Consider the following 23,037-nt stretch of genomic DNA (forward strand, 5'->3'; position numbering starts at 1 on the left):
AGGGATACATAACTTTATTTATGAAATGCTACATTTGCATACCTCTTGAGTATGACACAGCATACCAATTAAATACAGACCCAGTTGAAATCAAAGTGAGTAGTATTTTACTAATTCGGTTCGATAGAGGCACGCTTGTGTACAGTTGTGGGTAGTTTTATTTCATTTCTTATATTACAGTGCACAATTTTAGTAGGGTTTCTTTTAGTGTTGTTTAAACAATAGTAAACATGAGAGAGAAATTAATCGTCAACGATATATGCGAATTCTCAAGGTTTGAAGAAGAATAAAATGGCACTACCACACGACAGCTAATGTAGAAAATACTTTTCTGACGTATTTTGGTACGATGCGCTCTCCCCAAACATAATACAAAAGTTTCGAGATGCATCTGCTGCCTGGCCGTCTATTGAACCTGAAAAGTACAAAATGTTGCAGTAGTTAGCCATTTTCCCACATGCGACTATTTTGAGTTGAGAAGTGAAGGGAATTATGTTCAAAGTTCCATTAAACTGATAACTTCAGCAGACAGCAGAATTGCGTTTTAAAAATGTAGAAGTGGATGTATTTGAACTAGCGACATTTTGTCTGCAGTGCATTATACTTACCACTACACTACCAGCTGAACAATAGCTACGCTTGCTCAAGAAGTCAACAACAAATCCTACAGAACTTCCGCATTCCACAGTGTTGTGAGATAATGGATATGGGCAGATGTAGACTTGCGAGAGATAGACAGTTAGTTACAGCTTTTCTTTTGCACTGCACGACGCTTTCAACAAACAGATAGCGCAATAGAGTAGCTCAAGTGGAAAGGAACACTCCCTATTTAAATTTCTGCATCCTAAACTGTTGGCAGTTCTGTGTAGGTGGCAGTTACGAGATTTTATTTCGGTGATTAAAAAAAAGAGTCGAATGTATACACTGGTTAGCCGAGGCAGCTAGTTCATGGCGATTCAGTCAAGCAAGTTAATGAATGTACTGAACATACTGCAAACCACCACAGGGAGCCTGTGTGTCAGAATTGTCACCCAGTGTGACGCAACGGCGTTACAATAGAAAAATGAGCCACAGAGATGAGTGTCTGTTGGACTGTTGGGTTGCTGAGAGGTTTAAATACTCATGGTCTGGGTTCGATTCGAACTACTGCCGATGATTTTTGATAGGGAGAGACAGGTTCCATTCTCTTCTGGCTACGCCAAGTGAAGAAGGTATAATGGCATTGTGGTCTGAAATTCACATTAAACATTATATTCCTTCTCTACCAAGTAGACGTTAGGTTGAACCACAATAAAGTCAGGAGTGGCGACATGTAGAAACTCTATCACCAGTAACCTTTCTTATACTAGTTATTTATTTCTAGTGACGAAACAAACGCTTTGTAGGGTCACAGGACACTTATTCCATCTTTTATTTGAGCTTCTGTATGTCGATAAAATTGGTTCTGAACTGGGAATGCAACTCAGGCCTTCCTTAACACGGAATTTGATCCCTTCGTGACAATACAGCTCGACTACAATTTGTTGTTTGTTCAAAACTGCAGATTTCTCAACATCTCCACATATTGCTCCTGAATAGGTTCGAATCTTGGCCCAGCACTAAAGTTTTCATTATGTATTATCAAATTCTGGCATGAGAACACCTATCTGCAGGTGGATAATAATTTTGATTTTTAGTGTATTTTCATTCATTGTCTACACTAACGGTATCTGATGTTTTTGACTCCCAGTGAGACACAGAACTATTTGGGAGATCACTGTAAGTTCAAGGATGTTATTCCGTGCTGCTGGTGGAGAAAAATTCGGTAGCTGACGTCTCTTTGTGTGTAGGCAACTACGATATGTGTAGGGTTCGATTACCTGTCAGCACTGAACTCTTCGTCATATTATCTCTATTTCAAACATGTTGACATGTTGTTGCTGATGTAACAAACCCATATTTAACGTTCTTTTTCTCTAGAATATGACAGCGATAGGTGCCGGGATGGAGTCCTGGGCAGAAAAAAATTAATGTTTCGTCTCGTCATTTCAGTTAAATCATCTTGCTATTGCCGAGAAAATCCTATATGTCACAGTTGATTGTGCTTCGATAACAATCCGATTATGTTCTGGGTTCAAATCCCTGTCCAACTCAAAGCCTTACCTCACGGCATTTCATGTAAGTTACTTGTGAAGAAGCAATATTTAACATCTCTCATAGTTCGTTAACAGGGACGACTGATGCTGGATAGGAATTCGCGTCCGCTAAATATGTTTACGTATGTAATTTAAAGTTGATATTTCCTAACTGATACTGTCTAAAATCGAGGTATATCACTCTCTGTATGCCTAGTTAGGAATGACTGTTAGTTTCCGTCAGTCACGAAATCTTTGCTTAGTCTGCATGACCTGGGTTTCAGTCAATATGCAGAAGGAGACGGTTCGTCGTGTCATTTGAAGTTCATACATATTCTCAACTAGCAGCTCGTGAAAAACTTAAATTTTTCATGTCATTTTGTGTTAAACAATAAGTACGGTATGTTACATTGAAGAGAAAATCATGAATATGACGAACGTATTACGTACGTTACCTATCTGATATAATAATGACAGTGGTAACATTTCAGGTACGCCATTTATTGTAATAAATGTGAGCTTACAAGCCTTAAGGACAGTCTTATCTGTGATAAGGTGTTCCATAATATCTGTAGTATCGTGTTACTACTTTACATCTTGAGTTATTGCGATACAGAGCAGTGTTTTCTAGTGGTTATCTGTTGGAACCATTTTCAATAGTCAAACGACTGTACTGAGGAGCGATTAGAGAACCTGCTAGACAGCTGCGTTATGAGGGTTGTATGCGAATCACGCGAAATGCAAATCAGGTCGTTCGGATACTTTTGAACACGACTGTACCTCGATCAACACTGCACCGTGTAGTTCACCAGCGTCTTCGTATGTGTGCTTACAAAGTGCAAATTCTGCATAATCTGACGCTGAACGACAAACCACGCCGACAAAAATTTGCCTCGGATAAGCTGCAGCGTATTGATGAGGATGCCAGCTTCCTGGAAAGATGTATATTCTCAGATGAGGCAACCTTTCATCTATCATGAAGGGTTAATAGGCATAATGTTCGGATATGGGGTTCGCAAAATCCCCATATTGTCATTGTACATATTCGTGATAGCCCTAAACTAAATGTGTGGTGTGGGCTAATGCATGACAGGAGTTTTGGACCGTTCTTCTTTGTGGAACAAACATTGAATGGGTCAGTGTATCTGTACTTGTTGGAGCAGTTTGTGTGCCCTCAGATACAAGACTTCCAACACAACATTACTTTTTAAACAAGATGGAGCTCCGCCACATTGGTCAATAGCTGTTCGCAAGTTCCTAGATAGGAAATTTTCCAGTCGTTGGATCTGATGCGGTGGACCCATTGCCTGGCCAACACGTTCGTGAAGAACCGACTGTATGCGACCAAAGTGGACGATATTCCTACGTTGCGACATCGTATAACTAGTGGGATTGCAACAATAACAGAGGAAATAATGTTACAAAGAACTTGGCAAGAAATTGAATATTCTTTGTGCTACAGATGGTTTACATGTAGAGGTGTATTGATGATAGATAAATAAATTCTTTGCGATGCTCAACAATGTGGTACATTTTTCATTGTCGTATCTACTGTGAGTTTTTTCCTGGGTCTTGGAAATCATGGAGGTTTGAGTGGTACACCCTGTATTTTATAGAGGCGTGGAGGGCTAACAATTCTCTACGAAACGCCTGTATTGTTGCTGCCTTGGCATCAGCTTGAAGGAGAAAAGGGTGAGAGGCTGCCAAGCATCGTTTACATATTATTGTAGGAGGGCGCCGTTTACTGATTGGCTCGCGTCAACGACAGTGGCTCGCGTCAACAACAAGCGCGAGAGGAGCGTCCAAAGCAGGAAGTGCTAGTAGTACCGCCTCAACTGTGACCACATAAAACAAATAGTGGGACAAGCAGATGCCATACTCAGATTCATAGGAAGAATCTTAAGAAAATGTAACTCATTCACGAAAGAAGTGGCTTATAAGGCGCTTGTTCGACACATTCTTGAGTATTGTTCATGTATCTGTGTTACCTGTCAGATAGGACTGATGGAAGAGATAGAGAAGACCCAACGAAGAGCGGCAGGTTTCGTCACAGGATCGTTTAGTCGGCACGAGAGCGTTACGGAGATGCTTAACGAACTCCATTGGCAGACGTTACAAGAGAGGCGTTGTACATCACAGAGGGACTTACTATTGAAATTTCGAGAGAGCACTTTCCGGGAAGAGTCAGACAACATATTACTTTCCCTTACATACGTCTCGCAAAAGGAGAAAATTCGAGAAATTAGAGCCAATACTGAGGCTTACCGACCGTCATTCTTCCCACACGCTATTCGCGAGTGGTTGGAGGGCCCAGTTAGTGGTACAAAAAGTACCCTCCGCCACAGACCATTAGGTGTCTTGCGGAATATGATGTAGATGTAGATGCTTCGCTTCGCCGCTAGAGTTTTTAGATCCCTGCTGCATGGGGCAAGTGGCAACGATAAAAGTTGAGGACCCCTAAGAACCGGCGCAATTCCATGGCCATTTCTGATCGAGCTATGCTTGGGATAGCCTCTATCCTATCTGGCAGCGAGCGTGAGCTCTCAGAGGAAATAAAGTATCCCAAGAAAGTAATTTCTGCCCTACCGAACACGCACTTCGATATATTCAAAACGATTCCAAACTCGCCTTTGCAAAACCGTTCAAACTTCTTAACTGATACAGATCCCATACCGCGCTGCAGTACGGAGCTTTACCGACGATCATTTCTTTCACGTACGTTTTGTCAATGGAACAGAAAAAAGGAGAGGGGAGAGGCAGTGGCAGTGGTGCAAAAAGTACCCTCCACCACGTACCGCAAGAAGTATTGTGGTATGTCGACGTGGGTCGATATGTAGACTGTTGAACAAGTTTTCGTATTAGTTTTATATCGTGCTGATGGCGAACCAGCATAACATTCTTCTAAACGGGTTGAGAAACTTCCTGGTTCGATACGCGGCTTAGTTGAAATGCAACAGTCAGTAATACTACGCTCTTATTCGATTCAAGATAGTGTCATTTTCTTGTTTCGCATGGCAAATTTTTTACTCTATAAGAGCAACGTAACTGAACAGCAGTGGCTCACGGTAGTGAGCTCATTTTGTCGTCTTGGTACTGCACACTGTAGCTGGCCTCTGACTGTGTTACACATGTCGCAGTAAGTGTTTTGTATCTTCTAGCTGTTATAAGTAAATGTAAGATGCATACATAATATATAACATAGAGTATTGTACTGAGACAATGAATGTAGGGGAGTAGATGTAGCATCGCCGTCGTGGACAAGCTTCTAATGGTGGTGGTTTGCCAATGCCTTCCTCTGACCTGTTATGAAGTGCCAAGTGTGCATCTCTACAGCGTTGATGAATGTGATGGGTACTTATACAGTGCGGTGTTGCGTTTGTGTTGTTAACGACGAAGGGAAGGGAGAGAGGGTCAAACTCCACGCCGTCACGTAGCCTACTCCTCCCGAAGAGCATGAAGGGGGCCTCCGACCCTTTATGTCCCCTACGACGGACTGATCACAACAGTGCCACATGCCCTCACTTCATCAGACACTGCGGAGAATTTTGGAATTTAATCAAGGACACTGGCGCAAAGACTGGTGATTCGGAAACTTTACGTCGCCACCTCTCCTCTCCGCCAGCCAAATATTAGCTGTGAAAATATTCTAACAGGATTCTAACATAACAGCTTGGCCCGAGTCGAGCGCCGTCACAGAAGCATGCGTTAGCGATCTCTGTTACGGTGAAAACTAAGCTAAATGGACAGATTGTGATTTTTCGAAGCATCCAAATTAACTGGTTTACGAAGACTGAATAAAGCTTACCGGCTCCACCGGGAACATAGTTTACTACGTTCACAACGGAGACACACGTTTGTTTAGCTTCAGTGGGATCTGCACGTACCGTCAGCAGTCAGCATAACACGTTCCGATACAGAAAACGCTTGCTGTCGTCTGTACATTAAGACACAACGCAAAGCTTTTTCTGGTGCGGCATCTCGTCACCAGTCAAAACCGGACTGTCAGAGATTGTTATCGATAGGTTACACTTGAAGCTTCTATACGCTCTGAACAGTGGAGTATTACGAAACTTATCACTGATCGTTAAGAAAGCAGAGTCGTATGTCTCTCAATGCTACGCTGACTTTACGTTGGCGAGGAAGGTAGTAAGGGGCAATCAAATTTATGATTACATAAAAGAAATCTAAGACATAGTAGTTTTGGTGCATTTTTCTCTCTCCCACTGTCGTGCGATTTGTATGTGTCTTTCGAAAGCTGTTTGCTCCCCAATTGTGGCGTCGACGGATCTCTTCGTGTACCACAGCTTCATGCAATGCTGTCGGATAGCCATTCACCGTAATCACAGGCGCAGTAATGGGACTCATGTCAAAATTCAGTAAAAAAAACAAGCCAAAATGAGGTTATAGTATTTATTTTGCAATTTATTCTGTACATGATTTATCTCTGTATCGATGGGAGGGGGTAAGCAGTTCCGGCATTTGCCTTACAACCAAGGAAAACCTCCCGAAAACCCTGGTCGGAACTGAGGATCCGTAGTCAGCTGGACACACTGGATGGGGCGGCGACGCTGGTAGTCAGCTGGACGCACTGGATGGGGCGGCGACGCTAAGCATCTGTCATGTAGAGGCGTCATGCGTGACACAGGCGCGAAGAGTCGGTAGAGTCTCTCTCTGCCTCTGCGTAGAGTGGCCGACACGTAGCAGACCATCACCGGCCCGCAGCGTAGTGTCGCACTGTCCATGGAAAACAGTCCGGTTCTTTCCAGCAGGAGAGGGCAGCACGGAGCGAAGGCAGCTTTACACAGCAAGAATTTTTCACGTGAGTGCAGATAAGGTCGTGACACCACAGACCTGCCGGCGAATATGCATCTGCGACTCACGTCTGCTCGATACGCTTCTGTGGTTCAGCACGTCTGGAACTACTCTTCTGTGATTCCTACATGTATGGGGCAGTACATCTGGGACACACAATTTTTGCACGCAGGGTTGTGACTCACGTAGTATTTAGGACTACATACCTGACCCTCCTACGTGTCTGTACTATCTGCGAATCGAATTGTTGGGGACGCTAAGCTGCGCCTCTGCGCATCTGAGTCTTCGCAATGAGTCCGCGCTCTGCGAGTCTATACCAGGCAGCCAAGAGTCTAAGCGTCAGCGACAACATTGCACGGCCAAGAATCTACGCTAAGCAGCCTACGCTACACGTACACGAGACTACACTTTGTGCTCACTCCCCAACGGTCAGCCCCGACAGTCTGAAGCACTAACCGTAAAGACCCTCCTGCGAAAGACCGACGAACGGTCCAGCAAGGCAACGCATGGCCTAGAAGGTCCAGCGCAAGGTCTTCTGGGTATTACACGTGGTAGCAACAGGACTGGCATCGCGGCTATAAGGCGTTTGCCATTGCCCTTGCAGTGTTCTTCTCCTGACCGAAGCATCGCGTAAGCTAGAGGACACACAGTGTAGGCTCGTGGACGTTTAGTGTAGATGCATAGCGTAGATTCACGGACGCGTAACTACTTAAGAGTAGCAGATGCGTAGACTTGTGGAGGCACAGCACAGACTCGCAGACCGCGTACTGCTGGAAAGATTCTCAGACGCGCAGCGTGGAGTCGTCGACGGCTTCGTTCACAGACGAGCAGCGTACAAAAACGCAGCAGTCCTGGATGTGGAGTCCCAAATTCGTCCGAGTCACAGTCCTGTAAGCACAAATGGTGAAGAGTCCCAGACGTACTTTCACACACATGTAGGTGTCACAGAAGAGTAGTCCCGCAGAGATATGGTGAACCACAGAGGCGTACAGTCGCCAGCGCGTATCGTTCAGGCGTGTAAGTCGCAGATGTGAAGAGTCGCAGACGCCAAGACCTGTAGACGCGTAGTCGCCGAACAACCTGTCGAGTCACAGACTTGGCTACACTCGGGTGAAAACTCGCAGCTGCCGTCATCCCGTGTTGCCCTCACCTGCTGCTGAACTGGACTGAATTTCATGCACAGGGAGCCTCCTTATATACCCACCGCGGCTCTGTTGAGCTGCTGTTTCCGAGGAAACCCGTAGCGATATTATTGCCTCGCCGCCCTGGTTCTAATGTTACAACAATCGGTAGCATATTTCACGTGTATACTCCTTATAATATCTATTAAGACACAGTGATTCAGATCTTTCCGAGAATGTTGCTTTTAGCAGTTCTGGCGTATATTATTACTGGTTCCGATTTGGAACCTCTAAGCAATTGAAGAAATGTGTTCTCTAATCTCGATCTCCGCCAACATTTTGCATCGTCCGTTAGGATTTACACTCCGAAAACAGCAGACTTCTGTCCCAGCTTCTTTTTTTTAGGTCATCTGTCTTCTGACTGGTTTGACGCGGCTTGCTACGAATTCCTATCCTGTGCCAAATTCTTCATGTCAGAGTAGCACTTGTAGCCTACGTCCTCATTTACTCGTTGAATGTATTCCAATCTCTGTCTTCCTCTACAGTTTTGTCTTCTACAGCTGCGTACAGCCGCTTCTCCTTCTCAGTGTCTTCCACATATTCCTTTCTTCTCCGATAAAGAAGCCATTGTCTGCACCTTAGTGGGTTTGAACGAAGTCGTATAATAAGGTAAGAGAAGCTGGATGTTCCTTCTGCGATATTTCAGAAAGACTTAGCCACTGTACATGATTGCTAGCAGTGGTAGTCACGGGAACGTATGGTCGCAGGATGACCGGCCTCCAGACGGCCACGCAGCACTTTTTTTTCTGAGTGGTTTGATGCGACCTCCCACGAATTCCTCTCCTGTGCCAACCTCTTCATCTCAGAGTAGCACTTGCAACATACGTCCTCAATTATTTGCTGGACGTATACCAGTCTCTGTCTTCTTCTATAGTTTTAGCTCTCTACAGCTCCCGCTAGTCCCACGGAAGTTATTCCCTGATGCCTTAACAGATGATCTTATCATCTTGCCCCTTCTCCTTGTCAGTGTTTCCCACATATTCCTATCCTGTGCGATTCTGCGCAGAACCTCCTCATACCTCACCTTATCAGTCCACCTAATTTTCAACATTCGCCAGTAGCACCACATCTCAAATGCTTCGATTCTCTTCTGTTCCGATTTTCCCACAGTCCATGTTTCACTACCATACATTGCTCTGCTCCAAACGTACATTCTCAGAAATTTCTTCCTCAAATTAAGACCTATGTTTGATACTACTAGTCTTCTCTTGGCCAGGAATGCACTTTTTGCCAGTGCTAGCCTGTTTTTTATGCCCTTCTTGCTCCGTCCGTCATTGGTTACTTTGCTGCATATGTAGTAGAATTCCTTAACTTCATCTACTTTGTGCCCATCAATCCTAATGTTAAGTTTCTTTCTGTTCTCATTTCTACTACATCTCATTACTTTTGTCTTTCTTCGATTTACTCTCAGTCCATATTCTGTACTCATTAGATTGTTCATTCCATTCAGCATATCAAGTGATTCTTCTTCACTTTCATTCAGGATACCAGTGTCATCAACGAACTGTATCACTGATATCTTTCCCCTTGAGTTTTAATTCAATTCCTGAAACTTTCTTTTATTTCCATCATTGCTTCTTCGATGTACAGGTTGAACAGTGTTGATGTCTTACACACTTTTTAATGCGAACACCTAGCTCTTGGTCGTCACAGAGCGAGGTGGGGCAGTGGTTAGCACACTGCACTCGCATTCGGGAGGACGATGGTTCAAACCGGCTTCCGACAATCCAGATTTAGGTTTTCCGTGATTTCTGTAAATCGCTTCAGGCAAATACCGGGATGGTTCCTTACCTAATTCGAGCTTGTGCTCCGTATGTAATAACCACGATGTCGACGGGACGTTAAACACTGATCTCCTCCTCCTCTTGGTCGTCCACTCTTATTATTCCATCTTGGCTCTTGTACGTATTGTATGTTACCCCTCTCTCCCTATAGCTTACCCCTATTTTTCTCAGAATTTCAAACATCTTGCACCATTTTACATTTCCGAATGCTTTTTCCAGGTCGACAAGTCCTATGGACGTGTCTTGATTTTGCTTTAGTCGTTCTTCAATTATCGACCACAACGTCAGAATTCCGTCTCTACTGCCCTTACCTTTTCTAAATTCAAACTAATCGTCATCTAGCACACCCTCAATTTTCTTTTCCTTTATCCTGAGCCGGCCGCGTTGGTCGTGCGGTTCTAGGCGCTGCAGTCCGGAACCGTGCGACTGCTACGGTCACAGGTTCGAATCCTGCCTTGGGCATGGATGTGTGTGATGTCCTTAGGTTAGTTAGGTTTAAGTAGTTCTAAGTTCTAGGGCACTGATGACCTAAGATGTTAAGTCCCATAGTGCTCAGAGCCATTTGAACCTTTATCCTGTATATTATTATTGGCAGAAACTTGGATGCAAGGGCTTGTTAATTCTCGCTATGTTTCTCGCACTTATCAGCTCTTGCAGTCTTCAATTTGTGTGGATGATATTTTTTCCGAAAGTCAGATAGTATGTCACCAAACTCATTCATTCTACACAACAACGTGAATAATCGTTTTGTTGCTGCTTCAATGTACTGTTTCCACCTATCCACTCTCTCCTCTGCATTTAACAGTGGAACTCCCGTTGCAGTCTTTAATGTTACCTCCCTTGCTTTTAATGTCACCGAAGGTTGTTTTGACTGTACTATATGCCGGGTCAGTCCTTCCGACAATCATTTCTGTTTCGATTTTTTCACATTTTTCATGTAGCCACTTCGTCTTAGCTTCTCTACACTTCCTGTTTATTTCATTGCTCAGCGACTTATATTTCTATAGTCCTGAATTTCCCTGAAAATTTTTTTACTTCCTTCTCTCATCGATCAGCAAACGTATTTCTTCTGTTACCCATGGTTTCTTCGCAGTTACCTTCTTTGTACCTATGTTTTTCTTTCCAATTTCTGTGATTGCTCTTTTTAGAGACGTCCATTCCTCTTCAAATGTACTGCCTACCGAGCTATTCCTTCTCACTCTACTATGGCATTGGCGAACTTCAAACGTGTCTCGTCATCCCTTAGTACTTCTCCATCCCACTTCTTTGAGTACTGATTCTTCCTGACTAATGTCTTAAACTTCAGCCCAATCTTCATCACTACTATGTTGTGATCTGAGTCAGTATGTGCTTCTGGGTACGCCTTACAATCCAGTATCTGATTTCGGTATTTCTGTTTGACCTGATGTAATATAACTGAAATCTTCCCGAATCAGCTGGTCTTTTCCAAGTATACCTCCTTCTCTTGTGATTCTTGAACAGAGTATTCGCTATTACTAGCTGAAATTTATTACAGAACTCAATCAGTCTTTCTCCTCTCTCATTCCTTGTCCCAGTTCCACATTCTCCTGTAACCTTTTCTTCCACTCCTTTCCTTACAACTACATTCTAGTCCCCCATGACTATTAGATTTTCATCTCCCTTTACGTCCTGTATTATACTTTCAATATCCTCATATACTTTATCTGACTCTAAAAAAAATCCTTGTTATTTGGATGTTTTGAATGAAAAAGAAATACATCATTCGATCTGCAATCTCTTTAAAGTGAAGTACCACATCTTAATTAAGAATGTTTGCACCTGCTTCCATTTTGTTACACACGAAAAAATGAATACTTTTTTAGACACTTAGAAATTCATCAATATTTACATGGCGAACACAAAGCCAATATAAACACGTATTTCTGTCTAATCTTCGGGAACCTTTATAGATATTTCGGCGCGTGAGATGATGACTGTGTAACACGTCAGAACATAGAGTCCAACGCTCTTTCACAAAAACGAATTCCTGTAGACAATGTACAGGGAATTTGACGGGGTACAACAAGAATACAACAACACCGAAGCTACAGACTAATCATTGGATAGATTACATGAGCAGAGAGTGGCAGAAGATGTTGTTCTTCGTAAGTTTTGTCTTAGGACTTGATGTTGTGATGGCTCTTAGGAGTACCATAGAAACCGCGAGGGAGTTCTGATATTGTCAGCTGTTTCCTGCAGCGCCTTACGAAAGTGGTGGAATATCTGTGAAATAACTAATGTCGAAAAGGTGTTACATGTCCGCAACACATCGATGAAAATGGAGTCGTAGTTGTTACCGTTGTGTGATGCAGAAGATGTAGCAATTTGAGGCTGAACTGATAGAGAGTTACAGTTCTAGAGGCAGAAAATTCGGTTTTGGATAGTGTATCGTGGAATCTGTTACACCAGTAACTGGCCGTGTCGGAATACCACGGCTTCTACGACGTTGCCTATTCGAGAAATGTATCTTGCGGCAAACTCCGATGGCTGCAGTGTTACCCTATGGGAAACATTGAAATGTGATACTATCAGAATGCAGCATAGAAGACATAGACAGAAGTAATATTATCTCTAACCTTTTGAATCCATTAATGAATTATGACGTTCCCCCAGGGCGCTGCATTTTCCAGAAACTACTGTGATTATTTTTGTTTCCGAATTTGAGAAGTGTCTACAGAATCCAATACGTCTAGGACGCCACAAGATTCTAAAGGCTATGCCAAACGGCTTGCAGTTGTTTTGAACACCAGAGGTAGGGCAACATACACTGGGTACCTGATAACATAGTGGCAAAACACCGTAAAGAATTTGTCTATTTACAGCAAGTACTTGAAGTTAGGCCAGCCTTCCGATAATCACCCACAAGGACAGAATAACCGTAATCGTATTCTGAATAAGTCTGAAAAGTAGTCGAGAAGTACTGGCAGAAATGAAGCTCTGGTGCTTGTTGTGAAACGTACCAGGATTTAGGAAGAAAACTGACCACGAAAGGGAAGGTTCCGTTTGGAGATCTGGACCAGCACATAGTTTCAATCCGTAAGCAAGTTTCGTAACAGTGCTCTGAAATGTAGGCATATTTCCTAAGGTTGCGAAACAGGTGTCACTGTAATTAACGGATTACTAAGGAAGGTAAATTACCGTTTTCACCTCACTGATTTTACGGCTCATACGTCTCGACAAATGTTCAAATTTTAACAAGAACAGGCTTGACAAACATTTAAACATAGTCACATCTCTTAGGAAAGGTATCTATTCAGATGGCAGGTAAGGTAGATTCCTTTGCTTTCTTATTAACTTTTTATTTTTACTGTCACGACAGTTCATTGACAGTAACCAGGATTAGGATTTAACGCCTTTGTTGAAGAAGCACCAGCTTGCACAGGGCATGGATTGGTCAGTGTCTTTACATCTGCGCCAGTGTAGTTGTCCTCAGAGTTACCTATCCGTATTTTCCTTATCACAAAATCATGTAAAAAAAGCAATAAATTGTTTTCATTTCATGATTATTTCTGATTTCCTTACTCAACTTGGTTCTACAGCTTTACCAAATAATATTTCTCCGAAAAAATATTAGACAGTTCATGACAATGACGTTATCATAAAAGACATTATTATAAAAGACGTTATTATAAATCTTTCCGATACGACTACGAACACCAAAAAATATTACTCAGGTGTGAGACAGTTTTGCAAAAATTCCAGCAAAATCGCAACCCCGGTTTACAGAGCAAGTGGGAATTGAAGGATCGTCATGTCAGAACGTTATCAAATAGGATCTGGGCATTTACTCCCACATGTTTCCTGCTGCACATGAGTTAAATGTTCCAGACCAACAGTGCGTGTTTAGTTCTCATCGTGGTTTCTGAATGGAAAGCTATCGAGGCATCTCGACCCCCATGTTTTCATTTCTTTAGATAAGGGTCGGTTCAGTGCGTTCGGGTATGTGAACTCACCGAATACATTCCTCCATGCAAATCCTCGTGAAGACTTTGATAAACCGCTGCATATTGTTGAGGTTAGTGTTTGTAGCGCAACATCCCGGTCAGTTTCAGTTTGCCCGTTAAGTATCTATTGTAATAATAATTTTAAAAAAACTTTGATACATAATATTACCGTAAGCTACTTTCTTCTGGATTTATCTACGGCTCAGACATTACCAGTTTACATCAATTTCGGCGGTTCTCTCATTTACGAGGGGACCAAATCCCCGTCTTCTCCGGTCAACTGCATTGAGATTCTGTTTTTTTGTGTCGAGTAGGGGTCTCCAGTTTAGAGAGCATCAGTCCACACCGGACATGTGGATGTGGTCTTAATCGAGTCAGACCGCTTGATTACGGAATGCCTATCACCAACTCCAGTCCCAAAGATCTACCCCTTGACGCGGAGTGATTCGTAACGCGAGTGCTGCAAATTAGTCTGAAAGTCACTTCAGGTTCGTGTATGGTCGTTCAAAAGAGCAGTGATAAGAGCTGAATGAGAGGATCACTTATCTAGTGACACGGCTTCACCGTAAGGCACTAATTCATTTTACAAGCTACGGTGAAATAACGAGTATTTCGGTAAAAACCTTATCAGTCGAATAACACTTCCCTGGTTCTCTTCTCACACCGTCAGTATTGCAACGACCAGAGTGAATCCACACACGCAAGAAAGATTCCTATGTAGTACTTATAAATAATACTTTATTACAAAAGGTACAAAATGAACTCAATCGCAAACAATGTCTTCGGGGACGCAGCTCCATGCAGTGTGAACGCACAATTTGTAATCTCCCTGATTTTTTTGATACAAAAGAAATTGTAAATCTCTGAGGTTGTCGTTCGCTAACGCCAAGCACTAACTCTGAAATTATTGTTTGGTCGGAAGTCTATCACTGATGAACCACTGTCACAATCAAAACTCCACCGCCGTATACTGTCCAAGGAACACGGTTTCACACTGAGGCCGAGATCAGTAGAGGTGATGGTGTAACACCAATAATCGATAGGTTAATGTATAATCCGTGCAAGGTCTCTGCTGACATTGTACTCTAGTGTATCGGCGTAGTCAAGATCATTGGTTGTGTAAATACACTGAAGAGCCAAAGAAACTGGTACACCTGCCTAGTATTGTGTAAGGCCACCGCGAGCACTCAAAAAAGCCGCAACACGAAGTGGCAAGGACTCGACTAAAGTTTAAAGTAGCGCTGGAGGGAATTGACACCATGAATCCTGCAGAGCTGTCCATAAATCCGTAAGGGTACGAAGGGGTGGAGATCTCTCCTGAACAGCACGTTGCAAGGCATCCCAGATATCCTCAATAACGTTCGTGTCTGGCGAGTTTGGTGGCCAGCGGAAGTGTTTAAAGTCAGAAGAGTGCTCCTGGAGCCACTCTGTAGCAATTCTGGATGTGTGGGGTGTCACAGTGTCCTGCCGGAGTTGCCCAAGTCCATCGGAATGCACAACAGACATGAATGGATGCAGGTGATCAGACAGGATACTTACGTACGTGTCACCTCTCAGAGTCGTATCTAGACGTACCAGGGGTCCAATATCACTCCAACTGCACACGTCCTATATCATTACAGAGCCTCCACCAGCTTGAACAGCCCTTGATGACATGCGGGGTCCATAGATTCATGAAGTTGTCTCCATACCCATACACGTCCATCGGCTTGATACAATCTGAAACGAGACTCGTCCGACCAGGCAACATGTTTCCAGTCATAAACAGTCAAATGTCGGTGTTCACGGGCCCAAGCGAGGTGTAAAGCTTTGTGTTGTGAAGTCATTAAGGGTACACGACTGGGCATTCTGCTCCGGAAGCCCATATCGATGATGTTTCGTTGAAAGGTCCGCGCGCTGACCCTTGTTGATGGCCCAGCATTGAACTCTGCAGTGATTTGCGGAAGGCCTACACTTCTGTTACGTTGAACGCTTCTCTGCAGTCGTCGTTGGTCCCGTACTTGCAGGATCTTTTTCCTACCCGAGCGATGTCGGAGATTTTATGTTTTACCGGATTTCTAATTTTCAAGATACACTCGTGAAATGGTCGTACGGAAAAATCCCCACTTCGTCGCTACATCGTTGATGCTGTGTTCCATTGCTCGTGCTCCGACTATAGCACCACGTACAAACTCATTTACATCTTGATAACCTGCCACTGTAACAGAAGGAACCGATCCGACAACTGCGCCAGACACTTGCTGTCTTATATAGGCGTTGCCGACCGCAGCGCCGTATTCTGCCTGTTTCATATCTCTGCATTTGAATACGCATGTCTATACCAATTTCTTTGGAGCTTCAATGTATGTAATAACCATGTTAATTATTTTGGCGTTTTAAGAAATTATGTTGCAATTGCACCTCTGGTTTTATGTGTAATAGTCTGTGAATGTAATAATTTGTAAAAACTCTGTATATTTTACTGGTCCATAAATGGGGAAGCTAAATATAAAACCTGTAGCAAAGCCCCGCCGCTACGGAAGTAGTTCGAAGAGACTGGAAAAGGTGGACTTGACGAGCAAGACTTTGATACCTTTGTGGCGAGTTAGTCGAGTTCTGACTGTGTTACTGAGTGGTCAGAGACAGACTTGGTCAGCTATTGTGGCATAAATTGAGGTACGAAGAGCTTGCGAGCGTGTAAATTAGCCTCGGATGGAACGTAAAGTGGTCTATCGATCATGGTTTCATTGTTTACCACGTTTGGTTAAATCTACGATGCCAAGAAGAGCTATATCACGCCGTGGCTAACATCAAGACCCATGGTTGCTATACCGACAATTTGATAGCCACTGGATGAGAATTCTGACACACAGGCTCCCTGTAGTGGTTTGCAGCATGTTCAGTACATTCATTTACTTGGTCGACCGAATCGCCATGAACTGGCTGCCTCGGCTACCCAGTGCATACATTCGACTCTATTTTGTAATCACCGAAATAAAATCACGTAACTGCCACCTACACAGAGCTGCCAACAGTGTAGGATGCAGAAATTTAAATAGAAAGTGTTCGTTTCCACTTGAGCTACTCTATTGTGCTATCTGTTTGTTGAAAACGACGTGCAGTGCAAAAGAAAAGCTGTAACTGTCTGTCTCTCAGAAGTTATCAGTCTAATGGAACTTTAAACATAATTCCCTTCACGTCTCACCCCAAAATATTATCATGTGGAAAAATGGCTAACTTCTGCGACATTTTGTTCTTTTCAGGTTTAATAGATGGCCAGGCAGTAGATGCATCTCGAAACTTTTGTTTTATGTATGGGGAGGGCGCATCATGCCAAAATACGTCAGAAAAGTATTTTCTACATTGGCTGTCGCGTGGCAGTGGCATTTTATTCTTCATCAAACCTTGTTTGACAGCTTTAATTCAGAACAAGTTTTCTACATGCACGTAATCAATAAACCGCATGTGCATTGTCAGACGGTTATAGATATCATCAGAGAATTCGCATATATCGTTGATGATTAATTTCTCTCACATGTTTACTATTGTTTTAACGACACTAAAAGGAACCTTACGAAAATTATGCACTGTATTATAAGAAATGAAATAAAACTGCCCACGATAACCTTACGACGAAACTCTGTTTCACTAAAACTGAGAATCTGATACTTAAGCTGTATTCGTGGATGATAAAGAAGAACGGTATATGTGCTGTTCGTTGTCGCTCAGGCACAAAAATTTGTGTCCTTATTTGAGACTGAAACACCTAGCAGATGGTAAGAGAAACCGATACGTAACATTTGATTTTACTTAGTTAACAATCCGATTATGTGTTGGGTTCGTATCTCCGTCACAGAACTTCACATCATGCACTTCATCTTTAAATGCATGCACACTTTGTTATTTATGAATGGAGGTATATCGGACATCTTTCGTGGTCAGTTAACAGGGACGAAAGGGTCTTGTTAGGAGTCCCGGTTTATTACAAAAACTGTCGTCTTTTATTTTCAAGTTCAGATTTCGTTACAGATATTGGCGGAAATTTCGGTAGTTCATGCCTCTTCGTGGCTAGTCAGCAATATGATACGTTTAGATTTGATTAGATCAGTACTTGTTCCATAGATTATATAGATTATGAATACGACATTTCGTAATGATGTGGAAACTGTCATTTTAATGGAAGATTTCTTTTCATACAATGATTCAATTTTACTCTATGTCTCTCTTTCTTTTTTATTTTTATCTCTCTCTCTCTCTCTCTCCCTCACACACACACACACACACACACATACAACACACACATTCTTTTTGTATTTTTATTTGTTTGTTGTGCTCGACTATCAGCGAGGCACGAAAACGTCCATCAATGAGTTTCTTAGTTTTGAGTACACCTATGAAGTATGAAAACAACTATGAGAGTTACTGATTTGTTGTTGTTGTTGTTGTTGTGGTCTTCAGTCCTGAGACTGGTTTGATGCAGCTCTCCATACTACTCTATCCTGTGCAAGCTTCTTCATCTCCCAGGACCTACTGCAACCTACATCCTTCTGAATCTGCTTAGTGTATTCATCTCTTGGTCTCCCTCTACGATTTTTACCCTCCACGCTGCCCTCCAATGCTAAATTTGTGATCCCTTGATGCCTCAAAACATGTCCTACCAACCGATCCCGTCTTCTGGTCAAGTTGTGCCACAAACTTCTCTTCTCCCCAATCCTATTCAATACCTCCTCATTAGTTACGTCATCTACCCACCTTATCTTCAGCATTCTTCTGTAGCACCACATTTCGAAAGCTTCTATTCTCTTCTTGTCCAAACTGGTTATTGTCCATGTTTCACTTCCATACATGGCTACACTCCATACAAATACTTTCAGAAACGACTTCCTGACACTGAAATCTATACTCGATGTTAACAAATTTCTCTTCTTCAGAAACGATTTCCTTGCCATTGCCAGTCTACATTTTATATCCTCTCTACTTCGACCATCATCAGTTATTTTACTCCCTAAATAGCAAAACTCCTTTACTACTTTAAGTGTCTCATTTCCTAATCTAATCCCCTCAGCATCACCCGATTTAATTTGACTACATTCCATTATCCTCGTTTTGCTTTTGTTGATGTTCATCTTATATCCTCCTTTCAAGACACTGTCCATTCCGTTCAACTGCTCTTCCAAGTCCTTTGCTGTCTCTGACAGAATTACAATGTCATCGGCGAACCTCAAAGTTTTTATTTCTTCTCCATGGATTTTAATACCTACTCCGAATTTTTCTTGTTACTGATTTATGAAGCTTAATTTTCAGTCAGTTCTGAGTATTATTAGTAACTACGCTCCAGTCCCTAAAACTAGTTACAGAAATGTGAATCAGACGGATTACGTAATCCAGGCAGTTGCAGCCGCGTCTTTGAGAATCCAGCTATGGTCACTTCCCAGCCCACTGTAGGATCACATCGGTTCGTCTTCTTCCTGCTGGTAATGTAACTGAGATTTGGCAACAATGCAAGGTATGTTTGGAAACTCTGTGATCGACGAGTTACTTCCTGGTTTGCACGGAATTAAGCCTCAAAGTTCACTTGATTTTTCCTGTCATTTCCATTGAATAATCTGAGTTATTATCGCTTGAGGTGTAACAAAAGACTGTAAATTTACGGTTTTCAGCCCAGGAAAGTCATTGCACGTGAAAATCGCAACTAATCTTGTCCTTTAAATAGCGGTTTACGAGTTGTAGCTTTTATTGGCCTCGTAACAGGATCTGAAGACACATGCATTTTCCCCAGCTCTGTGGTAACGTGCTGACCTGTGAAAAAGCGTCTCTTATGGTTTTCTGTTCCAGTCGTGCTGACTGTAACGTTTTTATCCCTTCTGTGAAAGAGATACACAAGCAGTCAGATCAAACATCGATAAGGAAATCGCAAGAAAATACTTTCGGCTCATAGTGCGATGGTGAAAAACTTACAAAGCTGCCCAACAGGTAACGGCTCTTCCCGCTGCTAACAAGCAAATTTTGGGTTTCTAGGCATACATAACTTTATTCATGAAATGCTACATTTGCATACCTCTTGAGTATGACACAGCATACCAATCAAACACAGACCCAAACGAAATCCAAGTGAATAGTATTTTACTAATTCGTGCCGATAGGGGCACGCTTGTGTACAGATTCTCAGTTTTACTGAAACAGAGTTTCGTCGTAAGGTTATCGTGGGCAGTTTTATTTCATTTCTTATAATACAGTGCATAATTTTCGTAAGGTTTCTTTTAGTGTCGTTAAAACAATAGTAAACATGAGAGAGAAATTAATCATCAACGATATATGCGAATTCTCTGATGATATCTATAACCGTTTGACAATGCACATGCCGTTTATTGATTACGTGCATGTAGAAAACTTGTTCTGAATTAAAGCTGTCAAACAAGGTTTGATGAAGAATAAAATGCCACTGCCACGCGACAGCCAATGTAGAAAATACTTTTCTGACGTATTTTGGCATGATGCGCCCTCCCCATACATAAAACAAAAGTTTCGAGATGCATCTACTGCCTGGCCATCTATTAAACCTGAAAAGAACAAAATGTCGCAGAAGTTAGCCATTTTTCCACATGATAATATTTTGGGGTGAGACGTGAAGGGAATTATGTTTAAAGTTCCATTAGACTGATAACTTCTGAGAGACAGACAGTTACAGCTTTTCTTTTGCACTGCACGTCGTTTTCAACAAACAGATAGCACAATAGAGTAGCTCAAGTGGAAACGAACACTTTCTATTTAAATTTCTGCATCCTACACTGTTGGCAGCTCTGTGTAGGTGGCAGTTACGTGATTTTATCTCGGTGATTACAAAATAGAGTCGAATGTATGCACTGGGTAGCCGAGGCAGCCAGTTCATGGCGATTCGGTCGACCAAGTAAATGAACGTACTGAACATGCTGCAAACCACTACAGGCAGCCTGTGTGTCAGAATTCTCATCCAGTCTGGCGCAACGTTGTTATGATAGAAAGATGAGTCACAGAGAAGAGGATTTGGTGGTCTGTTGGATTGAAGATAGGTTCATATACTTATGGTCTGGTTTCGATTCCAACTTCTGCAGATGATTTTTGATAAGGAGAGACAAATTCTACTCTCTTCCGGCTATGCCAAGTGAAGAAGATATAATGGCATTGTGGTCTGAAATTCACGTTAAACATGATATTCTTTCTCTAGCAAGTAGAGGTTAGACTGAACCACAATAAAGTCAGGAGTCGCGTCACGTGGAACCTGTATCAGCAGTAATCTTTCTTATAGTAGTTATTTATTTCTAGAGACGAAACAAACGCTATGTAGGGTCACAGGACACTTATTCCATCTTTTATTTGAGCTTCTGTATGTCGATAAAAGTGGTTCTGAACTGAGAATGCAACTCAGACCGCCCTTAACGCGGAATTCGATCCCTTCGTGAAAATACAGATAGACTACAATTTGTTGTTTGTTCAAAACTGCAGATTCCTCAACATCTCCACATACTGCGCGTGAATGGGTTCGAATCCTGGCCCGGCACTAAATTTTTCATTATGTATTATCAAGCTCTAGCATGAGAACACCTATCTGCTGGTGGATAATAATTTAGATTTTTAATGTATTTTCATTCGTTGTCAACACTAACGATATCTGACGTTTTTGACTCCCAGTGAGACACAGAACTATTTGCGAGATCACTGCAAGTTCAAGGATGTTATTCCGAGCTGCTGGTGGAGAAAAATTCGGACATTCGGTAGCTGACGTCTCTTTGTGTGCTGCCAACAACATTATGTGTGGGGTTTGATTCCCAGTCAGCACTGAACTCTTCATCATATTATTTCTAGTTCAAACATGCTCACATGTCTCTGCTGGTGTAACAAACCCATATTTAACATTTGTTTCCTCTAGAATATGACAGCGATAGCTGCCAGATTGGAGTCCTGGGAAGGAAAAAATTAATGTTTCGTCATTTCAGTTAAAACATCTAGCTACTGCCGAGAAAATCCGATATGTCACAGTTGATTGTGCTTCGATAACAATTCGATTAGGTTCTAGGTTCGAATCACTATCCAACACAAAGCTGTACCTCACGGCATTTCAAGTACGTTACTTGTGAAGAAGCAATATTTAACATCTCTCGTAGTTCGTTAACAAGGACAATAGATGCTGGGTAGGAACTCGCGTCCGTTAAAAATGTTTACGTTCTGTAATTTAAAGTTGATATTTGCTAACTGATACGGTCTAAAATCGAAGTATATCACTCTTTGTATGCCTAGTCAGGAATGACTGTTAGTTTCCGTCTGTCACGAAGTCTTTGCTTAGTCTGCATGTCCTGGGTTTGAATCCACATGCAGAACGAGACGGTTCGCCGTGTCATTTGAAGTTCAAACATATTCTCAACTAGCTGCTCGTGAATAGCTTAAATTTTTAATGTCATTTTGTGTTAAACGATAAGTACGGTATGTTACTTTGAAGAGGAAATCATGAATACGACGAACTTACTACGTGCATTACCTATCTGACGTAATAACGAGAGTGGTAACACTTCAGGTATGTCATTTATTGCAATAAATGTGAGCGTACAAGCCTTAAGGACAATAGTATCTGTGATAAGGGGTTCACTGGTATTTGTAGTACCTTGGTATTACTTTACATCTTGAGTTATTGCGATACAGAGCAGTGTTTTCTAGTGGTGAATGTTGGAACCATTTTCAATAGGCAAACGACTGTACCGAGGAGCGATTAGAGGACCTACTAGACAGCTGCGTTATGTGGATTGCATGCGAATCAGGCGAAATGCAATTCCGGTCGTTCGGATACTTTTGAGCACGACTGTACATGTGTGTGGCAAAATGGGCACTGTAACCACATTAGTGATTAGCGTTGTAAATTCACATGAACGTCTAAGATTTTCACTTTAGGCCTTTTGTGTAACTACGACGACTTAGCTCTAAAAAAGCACGACGATGTGTAATGAGTGTCACACACTGAACAACATTTTAGATTGATCTGAAGATGGCTCCGTAATGAGCCGAAACCTGTTATCAGCAAAGAAAATTTACGATCTTGACGTAGGATTTTTATTGATCAATGTTGTAAATCAACAGTTCACGTATCTCCCCTTACTGACACTGTGTAAGAACAACATACTTTTGATTACTTCGAATACCAGTAGCTAACTACACTTAGAGTGTGGAAGCAACA

Source organism: Schistocerca piceifrons, chromosome 3 (assembly GCF_021461385.2).
Source record: "Schistocerca piceifrons isolate TAMUIC-IGC-003096 chromosome 3, iqSchPice1.1, whole genome shotgun sequence".
Lineage (NCBI taxonomy): Eukaryota > Metazoa > Arthropoda > Insecta > Orthoptera > Acrididae > Schistocerca > Schistocerca piceifrons.